General features: G+C 39.5%; 1 protein-coding gene and 1 non-coding gene across 2 annotated transcripts in view; both read left to right on the top strand.

Moving 5' to 3' along the window:
• Positions 1-19512, top strand: part of PRKAR2B (protein kinase cAMP-dependent type II regulatory subunit beta) — a 100094-nt gene that overhangs the window by 46613 nt on the left and 33969 nt on the right. The gene's annotated exons all lie outside the window — the stretch shown is intronic.
• Positions 17208-17280, top strand: TRNAW-CCA (transfer RNA tryptophan (anticodon CCA)). Its single transcript has one exon. It is a non-coding gene; the product is annotated as a tRNA-Trp (tRNA).

Raw genomic sequence — 19512 nt, 5'->3', positions numbered from 1 at the left:
CTGTGAAATAATGGAAAAAATGTATATTGGTTCTGTCCTGAGTTCCTGGTACAGGGCTCCTAAAACCCTTGTGATTTTCTAAGTCATAAGAGCACTAGAAGCATCTTTTGTTCTAATGTTTGGTCTGTGATCCTGGTTCCTAACACAGAGCTCCCAAATCCTTTGAATTTTCCTGGGTGATTGGGATGTCTTAGTTCTAATGAGGAGACTTTTGGTGGGCTTGGGGCTAGCTTCAGGATGCGGGCTGATCAAGCCATGATTAGAAGCTTGGAACGTTCAGCCCCACCTGCCATCCTCTGAGAAGGGGAGAGGGGCTGAAGACTGAGTTAATCAGCATCCGTCATGCCTACGTGATGAAGCCTCCATACATATCCCCAAAGTACAGGGTTCGGTGCTGGGAGGGTGATGTCCCCAACTCCATGGGGACAGAAGCTCCTGCACTCAGGGCCCTTCCAGCCCTTGTCCTATGTATCTCTTCACCTGGCTGTTCATCTGTACCCTTTATCATATCCTTGTTATGTAATAAACTGGTAACCATGTTTCCGAGTTTTGTGAGCTGTTCTAGCAAATGATCACATCCAAGGAGGGGGTCGTGGGGCCCTCCAATATATAGCCATATTGGACAGAACTTGTGGGTAACCTGGGGACCCACTGCTTGTGATTGGCATCTAAGTGAGGGTGGTCTTGTGGGAATGAACCCTTGACTTGTGGGATCTAACACTAACTCCAGGTAGATAGTGTCAGAACTGAATGGAATTGTTGGACACCCAGCTGTTGTAGGAGGATTGGTCCGCGTGGGAATCAGCTCTCACTGGTGGTATCAGAAGTGTTGTGAAGGTGGTAGTAGTGGGAGTAAAGGAAAAACAGGAGTGTTTTTACAATCCCACTGTTCCAACTTGAGGTTCAGTAGTTTTTCGTGAATAAATTCTTCTCAGTTTGTATGCCTTTAATTGATTTCCAGAGTCCTGAAATGTTTTTGTTTTACTTTTTTGTGAAAATTTTATTTTGTTTTATCATTGCTTTTGGAGTGAGAATTTGTCATGTTCCTCACTCTGCTGTTCTGAACCCCTGTTTTTAAGTATTCAAGGTGTAGAGAAAGCCGTATTATTAAGATTGAGGTAGACATCAAGTCAGTGTTTTTATTTTATGTGAAAAGTTTTATTAGAAAGTTCAGTTTTATAGTAATATTGTTAATGAGATTTTTTTCATAACTGCTGTCTAATAAGTTTTTGTATGTTGATTCTGCCAGTTGAAGAAGCTGTATGTTTTTAGGAAGTATTAAATTATAGAAGTAATTTTGAAAAGGGATTAGGTGCATTTAAAAGAAAGTGATTTTTAGCAAGCTAACATTTATTATGTATTTAAGCCCTTTTATGTTTGAGATATGAATGTTTCAAAGAGTTTTACAATCATCTCTTTTTGGAAAAAAAGTGCTTTACTTCTGATTATAAGCATAGCACATTCTCTGTTGAAAAAGAGGAAAACCTAGGAAGACACAAATAGGAAAATTAAAATCATTGTAATCACACTCCCAAGAAAAAAACCACCATATGGACTCTGGTATCTCCGCTGCAGACTTCATGCATACTGTCTGTGCGCTCCAGTCATTCACCTGTCTTGAAACCTGCTTTAAAAACAAAAAAAACCAGGGACTTCCCTGGTGGTCCAGTGGTTGAGACTCTGTACTTCCACTGCAGGGGACGTTCCACATGCCGTGCAGTGCGGCCGACCGCTCGTCCTCACCCAAAACAAAAACAACCAGCCTAATTCAGATTTGGTGAACATCTTCCTATGTCATTAGATATTTTTGTAAAACAGTTTTTAAATGGCTGCATAGTATGTCAGTAGTATGTATGGATAGCTATCAAAATTTTGTTGTTGTTGTTGGAAATTTACATTTCTTCTGTTTTCAGCTGTCAGTACGTCTTCCGATCAGATTATTGAGGAGCCCTTGCTGAACGAGGCGTGAACATTTTCAAGGCTTTTAGTAAATATTTTTAGACTGACTCCCGCATTGCCACTTCCCCATTTACCAAGTTTCACCAGGAGTGTAAGAAAAAGTTCACTCTAAGCTGTGCACCCTCTCCAAAGTGAAATTTTAGTAAAATCATGTGGTTTTGCTGATTTATTAGCTTTAAAACGTTTAATTGCTATTTGATTTCTGTATCTCCCGTCTTGTCTTTGTCATTTTTAAAAATCAGACATTCTCTTAAACTCATTATCATTTGTCGCCTCACAAATCTTGACTTTTTTTTGAAGTTTCCCTTTAGAAAAATAGAAATGGAATTTTTCTTTTCTCAGAGAAGAAAATCCTGCTAAGCTCTTTATTAGGATTAATTGCTTTTGACTTTTTGTTTGTTTGTTTTTGACTTTAAATAATGAATAAGCTAGACTGAATTGCTTTTGTGTGTGTGTGTGTGTGTGTCTCTTTGGATGCTTATATATATTTTATATATATATTATTTATATATATATTTGTGTGTGTGTGTATACACATGTAATAATGTTATATATATACGTGTAATAAGTCTTTGGATGTTAGTACGCACTGTCCTGTTACAGTTAGATGATATTTTTCAAAAATAGCCTCGAAATTCTTATTGGACTTGTGATAATCACATAGAGAGACTTAATTGAAAGATATTCCCGTAATGCTTACGTTTGGTTTTATTACTAAATCTGGAAGCTGGGAATTGACTAAACTATTTTCCTGTAACTCGGGCTATATTTAAGTCCAAATTTCACATCCAAGAATCTTCTTGACAAATGATCCTGGTTCTGAAAGTTTATTAATAAATGAGAAGAATCTGTTGTTTTTCTGTTCCTGTAATCTTCTCATAGGTACATGTTAGGCATTGTTAGTCTCAAAAACAGTAAACAGAATTATTTTTAAGCTTTAAGTGGCTCTGTCTGCTGTGTCTGAAGGGTAAAATTGTATTTTGATAAACATGAGCATATTATCCATTATCAGCCAGAATTTATATTCATATTACTTTAATGTGATTCAAGGTCTCAGACCAAAATAAAATGCCAAGGGGTGATCACGTTATCTGAACAAGAGAGCATTTACACAAACTCTTAGGAAACTGTTTGCTGGCCTTTTAATCAAAAGATTAGAATTCTTTATTGATTTCTCCTTGGCTATTAATTTCTGAAAACCCACAATCAAATATAGTGCTCAGAAGTCTTCCCTAGACCATTTTCAGCAAAGCATAAATATAATTTCTATTACACTACTGTCCTCTAGTGCAAACGGATCCACTTGCTGTCTGCTGCTTAATAGTTCTGGAGGATATCATTGAGGAATTGTAGTCACTAGTAGCAAACACGTACATGGGCTTTGAAGTATTAATGGCTATCGAAGTATGTTCTCCTCAGAATTATTCTTAAGGCTCTCTTGTTATATATATTTCTCTTTCTCTTGGTCATTTGTAATTTTTTAATACTTTTTCTTGAAGGAAATTGATTTGGAATATTAGGTCCTTTGATTACATGCACTTGACCTTTCTTGGATCTTCACATTGTTAATTTTCTTACATCCCTACTGATGGAAGGAACATCAGTAGCTACAGGGGGACCATTGTTCCGTGTGAGAAGGAGTGAGGGCTCATGTGGTGTTTCCTCCATTCTCTGAATCCCGCAAGCAGCTCATAGCCTGTGAACAGTGGTATTATGTCGAGTATTTGAGCCTGTCCTGCTCTGCATTCCTCCTCACAGAAACACCTCATGTTGATTGACATGCTTCTTTTTTATAAACCTATTGAATGCTTTGTCCTCTTAATTGTGCCATACTGCTTACAAACGAGTTAATTATTAAAAGAGGTGATGGATGTTTTATAGACTGAATGCATACAGGTTGGGCATGTGGTAGAAAGCAAATGGATTGGGGATAGATTCAATGATTGAGTCCACGTACTTCATAACTAAAGTTTTTAATTACTTCAGAACCCAAGTCTAGAAGAAAAATTTACTTACCATGTGTATATGGGTTCTGACATAGTTAGTCCTTTGTTTTTCCTTTGGAGGCATTTTTGAAGAAAAATTTACACTTTAAAAAAATATATAGTTGATGTATAATATTATGTTAGTTTTCAAATTTACTACATAATGATGTGATGTTTGCATACATTATGAAATGACCACCAGGATAAGTCTAGTAACCATCTGTCCACATACAAAGTTCTTAACAAAACTACTGACCATGTTCCTATGCTGTATATTATATCCCTGTGACTTATTTATTGTATAACTGGAGGTTTGTACCTCTTAATCCCCTTCACCAGTTTCATCCACCCCAGTGCCTCCCTTGTGGCAATCACCTGTTTGTTCTCTGTGTCTATGAAGTCTGGTTTTGGTTTGGTTTGGTTTGGTTCGGTTTGGTTTGGTTGTTTTGCTTCTTAGACTCAGCATGTAAGTGAAATCATGTAATATTTGTCTTTATCTGACTTATCTCACTTAGCTTAATACCCTCTAGATCCTTCCATGTTGTCACAGATGGCAAGATTACATTTTTTATGGCTGTGTAATATTTCATTGTGTGTGTATATAAATACATATATATTTATATATACACCATGTCTTTATCCATTTGTCTGTTGATGGACACTCAGGTTGCTCCTTACATGTTTTTTAAAAAAATAGATTAAAGAATGTTTTGGTTTCTATAGCTTTAATAATAGGAAAATAGCAAGTGATGGGCAAATTCTCATTTGTTTGAAGCTCTCTCTTGCTGCTTATTTATGTATCTTAGTGACTCTGATCTAATAGTGCCTGAACATGGTGGTTTACCTGTGAGGTATGAATGGCTCTTGATAAGTATAACTAAATCACTTTGTGGTACACCTGAAACTAACACAATATTGTAAATCAACTATACTCCAATATAAAATTTTTAAAAAATCAGAGTTTTATAGAGAACCAGAAGGTGGTTTTCAGAGGCTGATTCTTAAAGCCACATTAATAACCTTGGGGAGTGGTAAAACCAGCTAGATTAAGTGGAAGCTGTGTTTCATTTCACTAAGACAGGATTATACAGTTAAGTATCTTAAATAAAATCTTTAAAATTTTTCTGACATGCACATAACTGATATGGGAATTAAATATTCACTTAAGTACTATTTAATGAAGCCTGCCAACATTTCTGCAAGCTAGGTACAGGATGTATTTCTATTGCTCTTTTTGTAGCTGAAATATAGGCACTAACATGGTATATTATAATGACTTTTAATATTTTGATGCAGGAAATAGTAAAATGTTGTTATATATTAAATAACTGAATAGTCAGTTAATATTTGAAAAGGCAGTTTTAAGGAAATAGCAATGATTCTGCTCAGAGTTTATGAGCCTTACTCTGTAGATTTTTAAGTTAAGAAGTTATTTTCTCTGTTTGTAAGTAAACGGTGAGGTTGATTTCAATACTCCCTCCCTCCCCTTCTAAACCCCAATAGAGAGAGAAGGAGGGAGAGGAAGCCTTGGGTTTAGGGTCATCAGACGGTGTTCTGTCCTCTGGGCATATGGTAAGATCACACTTCCCTGTCTCCCTGAAGTTAGGAAAGATCATGTCACTTGTCCTATGAAATGTGACATATTCCTTCTTGGCAGAGGTGACATGTATCACTTCTACACTGAAGCTTTGTAAGCATAAGGGAGGAAAAATTCTCCAGTACCCTCTTGGGATCTCTGGCTGGGCTTAAGGTTAAACCAACATAAGATTAACAGGAGAAAAGTGTACAAATTTTATTGAATTTTTACATGTACGTGGGAGCCTTTACAAGAAAATGAAGACCCAAAGAAGTGACTAGAGCAGGAGGCTTTTCCACCTTTTAGACAAAGAAACAGTAAATTTGTGAAGAACTGACAAGACAAAGGAATTTGGTCTATGGGTAGTAAATGGGGAAGAAGTGACAAGCTTTGTTTATACAACCTTCTCTTCTCTGGTGGTAAGAATGTCTCCCTTCCTTCTGGTACAGGGAGAAGGTACCTTTCACATGGGAGATCTCCTGCTTTCAGGGAGTAAGGGCAGGGGAGGGGGGTGAAGGTCAGAGTGACTTTCCTGCTTCTGACATTTTCTCAAACTCCTTCAGCCTAAGGTAGTCAGTATGCCAAGGTGCCATGTTTTGGGGTGCCATGTTTTGGAGTGTCATGTTTTGGGGTGTCACGTCTTGAGCCCCATCAGGAGCCTGTGAGTAATTTGCCACTGTCTTGGGGACTGGTGACCTTCTAAATGGTGGCAGCTCTGTCAGCCTGCAGCCCTCTGTAAAGCCCACATGGGGCAGGGTGCCCACTGTCCTGAGATGGACGTATAGTGTTGGCAAGACATAAACTTCTGTTGTTTTAAGTCACGACGATTTGGGGATGCTTGTTACTGTAGCATAAGCCAGTCTACCTTGATAGATGCAGTTTCCATAGGTCTAAGGGTCAAAGAAGAGATATTAAAATAACTTCATTTCTTCAACCACTTTTGCTAACGTTTACTGTGTGCCATTCACTCTTCCAAGTGCTAGCAGTGAACAAAACAATCTCCTGTTTTCTCAGGAAACTTCTTCCCATTCTTCATTAATTATTTAGAGAGGGGACTTCCTAGGTGTCACAGTGGTTGAGAATCTGCCTGCCAATGCAGGGGACATGGGTTCAGTTCCTGCCCCGGGAAAATACCACATACTGTGTGGAGCAACTAAGCCTGTGCGCCACAACTATGGAGCCTGTTCTCTAGAGCCCATGAGCCACAACTGTTGAGCCTGTGTCCCGCAACTACTGAAGCTGGCGTGCCTAGAGCCCCTGCTCCACAATAAGAGAAGCCACAGCAATGAGGAGCCCACGTACCACAATGGGGACTGGCTGCCACTTGCCGCAACTATAGAGAGCCCATGTGCAGCAATGAAGACCCAGTGCAGCCAATAAATAAAGTAATTAATTAAAAAAATTATTTAGGGAGTCTCTTTTTCTGCAAAGCCTTGTTCTCTGAGCAGCAGGTCACCCTTTTCTCTTCTGTGCTCCTACATACTTTATACACACCTTCGTCGTGGCACTAATGTTATCATGGTTATTCTATTTCTGTCTTGCTTTCTAGGCTGTGATCGTCTAGAGAACAAATAGTTTATACATGGTACATAGTTATATGTAATATTTAGCAAGCATCTACTGTATAGTCAGGGAACTATACTCAATATCTTGTAATAACTATAATGGAAAAGAATCTAAAAAAAAAAAAGATATGTATATGTATAACTGAATCACTTTGCTGTATACCTAAAACTACCACAATATTGTAAATCAACTGTATTTCAATAAAACTTTTAAAAATAAAGTAATACAGGTGGTTAAATTAGTTAAACCTGGCGGTGGAGAGGTGCTGCAGCAGGGTGGGGCTGGGAGCCCAGGTCCTGAATGCAGACGGCCCGGACGCCATCCTGCTCCTGCCACTGACCGGCTGTGCAACCCTGGACTTAATATTCGTTTAATCCAATACTTGGACATTAGTCTGAGGCTTGGACAGTCTTCTATAAACACCTCTATCGCCAGGACAAGCAACCCCAAAAGTTTGGACAACCATGAGGAAACAAAGAAACACCATGCAGGCAAAGGAGCAGGAAAAAAACCCACAAGACCAAATAAATGAAGAGGAAATAGGAAAAATGCCTGAAAAAGAATTCAGAGTAATGATAGTAAAAATGATACAAAATCTCGATAACAAAATAGAGAAAGTACAAGAAACAGTTCATAAGAACTCAGAAAAACAAACAGCAATGGATAACAAAATAACCGAAATTAAAAATACTCTAGATGCTATAACCAGCAGAATGACTGAGGCAGAAGAACGAATAAGTGAGTTGGAAGATAGAATGGGGGAAATAACTGCCACAGAGCAGGAAAAAGAAAAAAGAATAAAAAGATTAGAAGACAGTCTCAGAGACCTCAGTGATAACATTAAGCATACCAACATTCGCATTATAGGCATCCCAGAAGAAGAAGAAAACAAGAAAGGGTCTGAGAAAATATTTGAAGAGGTTCTAGTGGAAAACTTCCCCAACATGGGAAAAGAAATAATTAACCAAGTCCAAGAAGCACAGAGAGTCCCATACAGAATAAACCCAAGGAGAAATACACCAAGGCACATATTAATCAAACTAACGACAATTAAACACAAAGAAAAAGTATTAAAAGCAGCAAGAGAAAAGCAACAAACAACATATAAGGGAAAACCCATCAGGATAACAGCTGACCTTTCTACAGAAACTCTGCAGGCCAGAAGGGAATGGCAGGATATACTGAAAGTCCTGAAAGAGAGAAACCTACAGCCAAGAATACTCTACCCAGCAAGAATCTCATTCAGATTTGAGGGAGAAATCAAAAGCTTTCCAGACAAGCAACAGTTAAGAGAATTCAGCACCACCAAACCAGCCTTATAACAAGTGCTAAAGGAACTTCTCTAAGTAGGAAACACAAGAAAAGGAAAACACCTACAAATACAAACCCAAAACAATTCAGAAAATGGTAATTGGAACACACATGTCAATAATCACTTTAAATGTAAATGGATTAAATGCTCCAACCAAAAGACACAGACTGGCTGAATGGATACAAAAACAAGACCCTTCTATATGCTGCCTACAAGAAACCCACTTCAGACCAAGGGATACATATAGACTGAAAGTGAAGGGATGGAAAAAGATATTCCATGCAAATGGAAGTCAAAAGAAAGCTGGAGTAGCAATACTCATATCAGACAAATTAGACCTGAAAGTGAAGACTATTAAAAGAGACAAGGAAGGACACTACATAATGATCAAGGGATCCATTCAAGAAGAACATATCACAATGGTAAATATCTATGCCCCCAATATAGGAGCACCTCAATACATAAGGCAAATGCTAACAGCTATAAAAGGGGACATCGACAGGAACACAATAATAGTGGGAGACTTGAACACCCCACTTACATCAATGGACAGATCATCCAAACAGAAAATAAATAACGACACACAAGCTTTAAATGACACATTAGACCATCTCGCCTTAATTGATATTTATAGGACATTCCATCCAAAAACGACAGACTACACTTTCTTCTCAAGTGCACACGGAACATTTTCCAGGATAGATCACATCTTGGGTCACAAATCAAACCTCAGCAAATTCAAGAAAATTGAAATCATATCAAGCATCTTCTCAGACCACAACGCCATGAGACTAGATATCAATTACAGGAAAAAAACTTCAAAAAATACAAACACATGGAGGCTAAACAATTCACTCTTAAACAACCAAGGAATCACTACAGAAATCAAAGAGGAAATCAAAAAATATCTAGAAACAAATGACAACGAAAACACAACAACCCAAAACCTATGGGACACAGCAAAAGCAGTTCTAAGAGGGAAGTTTATAGCAATACAGTCCTACCTTAAGAAACAAGAAAATGATCGAATAAACAACCTAACCTTACACCTAAAACAACTAGAGAAAGAAGAACAAAGAAACCCCAAAGTGAGCAGAAGGAAAGAAATCATAAAGATCAGAGCAGAAATAAATGAAAAAGAAAGGAAAGAAACCATAAGAAAAATAAATAAAACTAAAAGCTGGTTCTTTGAGAAGATTAACAAAATTGATAAACCATTAGCCAGACTCATCAAGAAAAAAAGGGAGAAGATGCAAATCAACAGACTTAGAAATGAAAAAGGAGAAGTCACAACGGACACCTCAGAAATACAAAAGATCATGAGAGACTACTACAAGCAACTATATGCCAATCAGTTGGATAACCTGGAAGAAATGGATACATTCTTAGAAAAATACAATCTTCCAAGACTGAACCAGGAAGAAATAGAAACCATGAACAGACCAATCACAAGTACAGAAATTGAGGCAGTGATTAAAAATCTCCCAACACACAAAAGCCCAGGACCAGATGGATTCACAGGCGAATTCTATCAAACATTTCGAGAAGAGTTAACACCTATCCTTCTCAAACTCTTCCAAAATATTGCAGAAGGCGGAGCACTCCCAAACTCATTCTACGAGGCCACCATCACCCTGATACCAAAACCAGGCAAAGATGTCACAAAAAAAGAAAACTACAGACCAATATCACTGATGAATATAGATGCAAAAATCCTCAACAAAATACTAGCTAACAGACTCCAACAGCACATTAAAAAAATCATACACCATGATCAAGTGGGGTTTATCCCTGGGATGCAAGGATTCTTCAATATACGCAAATCAATCAACGTGATACATCATATCAACAAATTGAAGGATAAAAACCATATGATCATCTCAGTAGATGCAGAAAAAGCTTTTGACAAAGTTCAACATCCATTTATGATAAAAGCTCTCCAGAAAATGGGCATAGAAGGAAATTACCTCAACATCGTAAAAGCCGTATATGAAAAACCAAAAGCCAACATCATTCTCAATGGGGAAAAACTGGAAGAATTCCCTTTAAGAACAGGAACAAGACAAGGGTGTCCACTCTCACCACTATTATTCAACATAGTTTTGGAAGTTTTAGCCACAGCAATCAGAGAAGAAAAAGAAATAAAAGGAATCCAAATTGGAAAAGAAGAAGTAAAATTGTCACTCTTTGCAGATGACATGACATTATATATAGAAAACCCTAAAGACTCTACCAGAAAACTGCTGGCACTAATTGATGAGTTTAGTAAAGTAGCAGGATACAAAATTAATGCACAGAAATCTCTTGCATTCCTATACACTAACAACGGAAGAGCAGAAAGAGAAATTAAGGAAACTCTCCCATTCACCATTGCAACCAAAAGAATAAAATACCTAGGAATAAACCTGCCTAAGGAGGCAAAAGATCTGTATGCAGAAAACTTTAAGACATTGATGAAAGAAATCAAAGACGACACAAACAGATGGAGGGACATACCATGTTCCTGGATTGGAAGAATCAACATCGTGAAAATGTCTGTACTACCCAAAGCAATTTACAGATTCAATGCAATCCCTATCAAATTACCAATGGCATTTTTCACAGAACTAGAACAAGAAATCTTACGGTTTGTATGGAAACACAAAAGACCCCGAATAGCCAAAGCAATCTTGAGAAGGAAAAATGGAGTAGGTGAAATCAGGCTTCCTGACTTCAAACTATACTACAAGGCCATAGTGATCAAGACAGTATGGTACTGGCACACAAATAGAAAGGAAGATCAATGGAATAGAATAGAGAACTCAGAAGTAAGCCCAAACACATATGGGCACCTTATCTTTGACAAAGGAGGCACGAGTATACAATGGAAAAAAGACAGCCTCTTCAAGAAGTGGTGCTGGGAAAATTGGACAGCAACATGTAAAAGAATGAAATTAGAACACTTCCTAACACCATACACAAAAATAAACTCCAAATGGATTAAAGACCTACATGTAAGGCCAGACACTATCAAACTCCTAGAGGAAAACATAGGCAGAACACTCTATGACATCCATCAAAGCAAGATCCTTTTTGACCCACCTCCTAGAATCATGGAAATAAAATCAAGAATAAACGAATGGGACCTCATGAAACTTAAAAGCTTTTGCACAGCAAAAGAAACCATAAACAAGACCAAAAGGCAACCCTCAGAATGGGAAAAAATAATTGCCTATGAAACAACGGACAAAGGATTAACCTCCAAAATATACAAGCAGCTCATGCAGCTTCATACCAAAAAAGCAAATAACCCAATCCACAAATGGGCAGAAGACCTAAATAGACATTTCTCCAAAGAAGACATACAGATGGCCAACACACACATGAAAAGATGCTCAACATCACTCATCATCAGAGAAATGCAAGTCAAAGCCACAATGAGGTATCACCTCACACCAATCAGAATGGCCATCATCACAAAGTCTGGAAACCACAAATGTTGGAGAGGGTGTGGAGAAAAGGGAATTCTCCTGCACTGTTGGTGGGACTGTAAGTTGGTACAGCCACTATGGAAAACAATTTGGAGGTTCCTTAAAAAACTACAAATAGAACTACCATATGATCCAGTCATCCCACTCCTGGGCATATACCCTAAGAAAACCATAATCCCAAAAGAAACTTGTACCATAATGTTTATTGCAACACTATTTACAATAGCCAGGACATGGAAGCAACCTAAATGCCCATCAACAAATGAATGGATACAGAAGATGTGGCATATATATACAATGGAATATTACTCAGCTATAAAAAGGGATGAGATGGAGCTATATGTAATGAGATGGATAGAACTACAATCTGTCATACAGAGTGAAGTAAGTCAGAAAGAGAAGGACAAATATTGTATGCTAACTCACATATATGGAATCTAAAAATGGTACTGATGAACTCAGTGATAAGAATAAGGAAGCAGATACAGAGAATGGACTGGAGAACTCGAGGTATGGGAGGGGGCGGGGGGTGAAGGAGAAACTGAGACGAAGCGAGAGAGTAGCACAGACATATATATACTACCAACTGTAAAATAGTCAGTGGGAAGTTGTTGTATAACAAAGGGAGTCCAACTCGAGGATGGAAGATGCCTTAGAGGACTGGGGCAGGGAGGGTGGGGGGGGACTCGAGGGGGGGGCGTCAAGGAAGGGAGGGAAAATGGGGATATGTATATAAAAACAGATGATTGAACCTGGTGTACCCCCCCAAAAAAAAAATTAAAAAAAAAATTAAGTAATACAACTTACATAGACACAACTTATATAGTGTAATATAGTGATGTGATAATATAGATACTTCACATCGTTCTCTGCATCACCTCCCACATTTCAAAAACTATTTTTTAAATGAATACATCAGACTTCCTGTGGATCCTTTTGCTTGAATGTGATTTGGGGTCAAAATGTGTGCTTTTGTGTTTTCACATATTGTCCAGATGCCTTTGCTTTGTAAAGTACAGTATGAGAGGATCCCTGATGCATCACAGCGGGTAGGTGCCGAATTACCTCGGTAGAAATGGGGGCGGGGGGTAGTCTGTGGCTGGCCGTTGTGCCTCTTCTCTTTACTTACTGTAACTAGTGTACCTGTGGACCAGTGTTGCTCAACCTTATTTTTATCATCGCCTCTACCCCAAGTCTTCTTGGGCTTTTTCTCCCTAACTGCTGCCCCCCCATGAGATTTTAATACAACAGATATACTATATATCTGGTTAAGTATTGCATGTATATCTGTGCTTTATATGGAAAAAAAGAAAGAAGTGTTTTTTTTTTTTTTTTTTTTGCCCCTTCCCCCGACTGATCTTATTTGAAAATGCATGCCTTAAACTAGTGTTTGTGAAAGGTACGTATTTTTCCCTTTGTAGGAGGACATTTCCACTTCAATAGGCTGAGTTTAACCATATTGAATCAGAACTCTGTTGTCTAATACACCTGTGCTCTTATAATAGCTTTATTTTAAGCTGCTTATCATTTAAGTAAGTATGCTGAAATCTTAGTGTATTGAGAACATTGGGAAAGTAAATTTCATGTATTTTGTAGAAGTCCATTTTTTCCTAGGATTCAGGCCTCTAAACCATGCAGTCTTTCTGGCCACATTTGCTTTTGATTCCTTCAGCAAATATTTATTGAGGGTGTACTGTGTGCAAGGCTCTGTGCTGGGGCTGAGGCCCAGTGGCTCATGGCTGGGTCTGCTTCCCTCATTCTTTGTTAGCTTTGTTAGAGCTCACAGGGTTATGTAAACTTGTCCAGGTCACAGTTGTTTTGACTGTACTGACTTATACATTCCCGACAAAGGATAGTGAGCACTTGGTAAAAAAACCCCTGGGAGTTGGTGTAATCCCTTGTGTGATATAGTAAGAAGGATACTTGGTCTTTGTCCTGGCGCCTGGCACAGAGCTCCTAAACCCTGGGGAGCTCCTGAGTTTTTTTGGTGTGCTGAACAGTGATTCTTGGCTGAGGGGCTCCTGCATAGGTTTGGAATGGGAGCTGGTCCCAGAAAGATCAAACTTTGATTGGAAGCTTGCAACTTTCAGCCCAACCTCAGAGAAAGGGAGAGGGACTGGAGATGGGGTTAATCACCGAAGGCCAGTGATTTAATCCATCATGCCCGTGTAACAAAACCTCCATAGAGACCCCTCAATGACAGGGTGCGGAGAGCTTGCAGACTGGGGAGCACATCGAGGAGCTGGGAGGCCATGGAGACATCGCGCGCCTCCCACCACATCGCACCCTATGCATCTCATCCATCTGGCTCCTCTTGAGTTGTATCCTTTATAATAAACTGGTCTGAGAGTAAGGAAAGCACTTCCTGAGTTCCGTGAGTCATTCTGGTGAATTATCTACCCTGAGGAGGGCGTCATGGGAAACCCCAATTTATAGCTGGTTGATCAGAAGTATAGATACCCTGGGAGTTGTGATTGGTGTCTGAAGTGGGACCACTCTTGTGGGACTGAGCCCTTCAACCTGTGGAATCTGATGCTGACTTTGGGTAGATAGTGTCAGAATTGAATTGAGTTGTTCGACATTCGGTTGGTGTCAGAGAGTTGGAGAAATGGTGTTGGAAAAGACAACACGTATTTGGCATCAGGAGGAAAAAGAAACCCTTGTCCCTTGCCTGTCACTCTGTGTGTGTGTGTGTGTGTGTGTGTGTGTGTGTGTGTGTGTGTGTGTAGTGCATGAAAAGATTGAGGGCCAAGTCCCAGAAGATGCTGACCCAATATATAGTTCTCACTTTTCTGTTCTGTCCTACAAACCCTGACAGTTGTCTGGCTACACCAGTGCACATTACACTGTCTGCAGTGTGGGAAGCTGCTTAAATTCTTGGGGCATTCTAGATGACTCATGTATTATGCAAATACATATATGCACGATATGGCAGGAAAAACTCAATATAGGGTTCACATAAAGAAAAAGGCCCTGTTCTTCATTACTGTGTAATTGCCAAACAAATAATAGAGTATATAGTTTCAGGCTCAATTTCAGATTGCCCAGGAGGGATGGGGTACAATTCAGAAAAAAATTTGAGGCAGCTCAGGTTATCTGGAGGCTTTGGTTTGAGGGTCCATCCAGACATAGGGTCTTTCATCCATTTGTTCCTTGTATTAGGTATTTACTCAGCTCCTAATCCCTGTGCCAGGCCCCTCAGTGAACAAGACAGAAGGTCCTCATTTTCGCTCATCCTCTCTGTCCCCATTTTTGGGGACAAATGGTGTAGGATATTTTAACAAAGAACAACTTTTCTTTCATTCATTCATTCTGCTTATGTTTGAGAGTCTATAATACAGATAGACTATTGGGAGATATTTAAATGGGACATCGTGTTTACCTTCAAGGACCATCAAGTTTGTTTGTTCATCCAGTCAATCATTCATTCAAAAAAAATGTGTGTTGAGCCAGACACTGTGCCTGGTCAGCGCGAAGGAAATACAGAAATGAACAAAGCACACAGTCAGCGCCTGGAGGGCTGCAATTCCAGCCTGGAGGGGCAACGGGTGGTAACGTCTTTGGTAGAGTGAAGTGTGGTAGGTGGTGGTAATGAGCTGTGCCCACACTCTAGGAACACTGCAACGGGAGCACAGCAGTGGGGTGTCCTAAGTTGGCCCTGTGTAGGTGAGAGGTCAACATGTGACTCTTGATCTGACTTTTTAATTGGGGCTAGAGAGAAGGGATGGCTTGGACAGAGTGATGTAGGGCAAGTTCCCATCAGTGGCAGAGGCGACTGTGTCAGTGAAGATAGGAGGTGTGAAGCACCATGGTCGTGCACAAAACTGCAAGCGCTGTATTTTGATTTGCATATAGGAGGTGGCAGTAGATGAATTTTAATATAGTGAAACAATTGCACATCAGTGCCAAGAACTAAACCTTGTGACGTTGGCACAATAAATGGTTCAAGGAAATGGATAGCCCAGAAATAAACAAACGTGATAAGGTAGCTGTCACAAATCAGAAGGGTGTTAAGTAATAAATAATACTGGGGCAATTGATACGTGTTTTAGAAAGAAAATAGATTCTTACTTGTGATGTTTTTACTCAGCCTTTAGGGGCTTGAAACTTAGAAATTAGAGGATTAAGATTTCCCTTAGTGGATTAAAATTGAAGATCACTAACGGGCCAAGGCTACATATAACAAGTTACCTTAAAGAACATGATATCTTACCTATGATATCATCTCACTGAACATATAGATCCCATGAGAATGGCTGACTCCACGGGCCCCACATTCACAAGAGCCTCAAGTTTGGTTTAATGTTCGGCTGTTGCTGTCTTGAAATTCATAATTTTTTAAAATGGGCCTGTATTTTCAGTGTGCACGAAGCCCTGAGAATTATGTATCAGTCCTGCCTGTGAGGTTTGTCAAACACGGAAACAGAAAGTTACGGAGCCAAGCTCTAGAGGTAGAGGCTTTCCTGCTTTTTTAGGAAAGCTGCCGCAACACAGTTCAAGAGTCTGGGCCACGTTAGCAGGACCATGTGTATTGTGTATAGATGGCTAGGGCTGTCCCAGACTGATGCATTAAACAGTCCATTTATTTGACAGACTCTCTCTTCCTCTCATCTGCTTCTCACCAAGGAACCTTTTAACTGTGATTTGGCTTCTCCTGTGGTCTTCCTGCAGGGAGAGAGCTGGCTGGTCACGCTGACTCCATACTGATTCTGGAAGTTAGTTACTAAGCTGGCATTCCGGTGATAGGCATCCGTGAGGTTCTCTAATGGGAGCCAGTGCCCAGGAGAAGGTCCCCTTCTGTGTTCGGTTTTCTGAGGCGGAAGGCTGAGGTCCAGGCGTTGTGCTGGTGAATCCACCAAAGCTGTCAAGCGCAGAACAGTGGTTAAGAGCATGGCCTTTGCATAAAAAGGAATGAGATTCTAACATCTTGAAGTCATCATGCTGAATGAAATAAGCCAGTCACAAAGGACAGATATTACCTGATTCCACTTATGCGAGGTATCTAGAATAGGCATATTCATAGAGACTTGAAGTAGATTAGAGGTTACCGGGGTAGGGGGCGGGGAGGCAGGAGGAATGGGGAGGAATGCTTCATGGTTTCAGAGTTTTTGCTTAGGGTGATGAAGAAGTTTTGGATATAAATAGTGATGGTGGTTATACAACACTAATGCCACTGAATTGTACCCTTAAAATGGCATATTTTTTATATATTTTCTATCTTAGTTCTTAAAAATAATGTAATATGCCAAAAAACATTGAAAGTACACTTTATGTGGGTGAATTGTATGGCATGTGAATTATATCTCAATAAAGCCACTTTCTAAAACATTAAAGGGACTTCCCTGGTGGTCCAGTGGTTAAGACTCCCTGCTCCCAATGCAGGGGGCCCAGGTTCAATCCCTGGTCAGGGAACTAGATTCCTCATGCCCAACTTAAGATCCCGCATGCCCCAACTAAGACCCGGCTCAGCCAAATAAATAAAAATAAAATAAATAAAAATAAAATAAATACTTTTAAAAATATTAAACTTTTTTTTTTTAAAAAAGGTGGCCTTTGGAGTCAGCCAGACAAGCCCTGGGATCAAGTTCTGTGGTGCTACATTGTGTGATCTTGGCCAAGATACGTAAATATGCCCTGTTCTTTCATCTGCCAAGTGGTGACATGACATCTGTCTTAGGGTTGTTGTGAGATTAAAGGAGAAAATACACACCAGGTCAGGGTTTCTCAGCCTCAGCACTGTTGACATTGTGGACCAGATAATTCTTTGTTGGTGGGGGCAGGGGAGTCCTGTGCATGATGGGAGTGTCTGGCAGCATCTCTGGTCTCCCCTAGAAGCTTCCTCTTAACCCCCCACAGTTGTGACAACCAAAATGTCTCCAGACATTGTGTGAATGTCCTGCTGGGGGCAAAATAGACCCTGGGTGGACCTAGAGTCTGTCATACAGAGTGAAGTAAGCCAGAAAGAGAAAAACAGATACCATATGCTAACTCATATATATGGAATCTGGAAAAATGCTACTGATGAACCCAGTGACAGGGCAAGAATAAAGATGCCAATGTAGAGGATGGACTTGAGGACATGGGATCGGGGGGGGGGGGGGCAGCGTGAAAGGGAAGCTGGGATGAAGTGAGAGAGTAGCATTGTAGTACCTGTATACACTACCAAATGTAAAATAGATAGCTAGTGGGAAGCTGCTGTATAACACAGGGAGATCAACTTGATGATGGGTGATGACTTAGAGGAGGGGTGGGATAGGGAGGGTGGGAGGGAGTTGCGGGAGGGAGGGGATATGGGGATATACGTATAAATACAGCTGATTCACTTTGTTGTACAGCAAAAGCTGGCACAACAGTGTAAAGCAATTATATTCCAATAAAGAGCTTAAAAAAAAACAAAAAAAGAATCACTGGTGCCTAGGTGTATAGAGCAATGCCTGGAGAAAAGAAAGCTACTGGCAGGTTTCGTAATAATAATGACAGTCATGGAACTAAAGATGACGATACTCCTGAGGCCATCCTGAGGCCCCTGGAAAGGCATTTGTCAGCCTCTCACCTGTCCTCTGCTCTTTGAATTTCTACATCCATGCCAGAATAAAGTCCACATGGATTAAAGGGTAAATGTAAAAAGGTCTACCTTTGCAAACTGAAAGAAGAGAAGTTACAGATCTGTAGATTTGCAAATACCAAACTCAGAAGCAGTGGTACTTTTGTGATGTTTAATATTCGGTTTAAGTCATATTGGGGAATTTTCTTTCCTGATGTCATTACACTAAAAACAAACAAAGAAACAAACATGCATAACTGGTAAAAACTTGGTACTTAACAGTTAAAAAGCAAACTGGAGGGAATTCCCTGGCAGTCCAGTGATTAGGACTTAGTGCTTTCACTGCTGTGGCCCAGGTTCAGTCCCTGGTGTCAGGGAACTAAGATCCTGCAAGCCACGTGGCATGGCAAAAAAAAAAAGAAAAGAAAAGAAAGCAAACTGGGTAGAATGATTATAAGAAATATGACAAAGTGGTATTGAGAAACTGGTATAAATTGAAAAGAAAACCAGATACAAAAATAAATTCTTCAGACATGGGGACAAAAGAGGAAATGTAGTCAGCTTACAAAAACATTTGAAAATTATTCAAATTCAGTAATACTTAAAAATTTAAATCGAAGTTTTAAGCAATAGTATCTAATTCTGTGGTCCCATTTAGGAGTCTCTTACACATTCCTTACAGGACACTGGATGGGTATCACCCCACTGGGAAGAAACGTGGTGATGAATGTGACTTAAAGGTTGTCATACCTTTTAGTCCCCAAAATAGCATTTGGGAGTAATTCCACAGCATAATCGGAAATGCAGATAAATATTTGTGCATGAAGGTGTTTATTGCAAGGCTGTTTTAATAGAAACCAGCTTCGTGTCTAGCATTAGGGGAGTGGTAAATTATAGCTTATGATAAATAATTAGCAGTCCTTAAAACAATATTTACAGAATGTTTCTAATGGCATGCAGAATTCTTCACGGTGTTAAATGAAAAAGCAGGTTTTAAAATTGTGAATGCAGTATGAACTCAGCTCAGAATAAAGACTGGAAAGGAATATGCAAAATATTAATAGTATTTGCTCTGGGAAGATTGAGTTATGGCTAATTTA

This window comes from Hippopotamus amphibius, chromosome 4 (genome assembly GCF_030028045.1).
Source record: "Hippopotamus amphibius kiboko isolate mHipAmp2 chromosome 4, mHipAmp2.hap2, whole genome shotgun sequence".
In the NCBI taxonomy this organism is placed as follows: domain Eukaryota; kingdom Metazoa; phylum Chordata; class Mammalia; order Artiodactyla; family Hippopotamidae; genus Hippopotamus; species Hippopotamus amphibius.
Note: the sequence above shows the minus strand (reverse complement) of the source record. Positions and strands in the feature narration are given on the sequence as shown.